This window comes from Stegastes partitus, unplaced genomic scaffold (assembly GCF_000690725.1).
Source record: "Stegastes partitus isolate 25-593 unplaced genomic scaffold, Stegastes_partitus-1.0.2 Scaffold2251, whole genome shotgun sequence".
Classification (NCBI taxonomy): Eukaryota; Metazoa; Chordata; class Actinopteri; family Pomacentridae; genus Stegastes; species Stegastes partitus.
In genome coordinates, this window is record NW_007579982.1 from 30,279 (window position 1) to 30,667 (window position 389).

Below are 389 nucleotides of genomic sequence, written 5' to 3' on the forward strand. Positions count from 1 at the left end.
CCTTGTGACAGATGAAGCAACACTTTAACTGAAGATGAACCTTAACTGACTAATTAACACGAGTTCTGAAATTAAATGGTTCCACCAGGTCTTATTTAGGGGTTTCACAGCAAAGTGAGTTAATACATATGCACTCACAACTTCTAGATTTTTTTCCATCTTTTTTCATTTCACCATAACAATTTGCAGAATTTTGTTCAGGCCATTACATAAAATCCAAACACAAACCAATTTTAATGCTAGGCTGTAATGCAACAAAACAGGGCAAACACGAGAGGGATGAATTCTTCCACATGGTACTGTGTATTACTTCATTTTTTTTTAAACAAAATCTCAGTCTGCCTAAATTCTAACTGACAAAACTGATGATTTCAGGTACGAATGCGTCG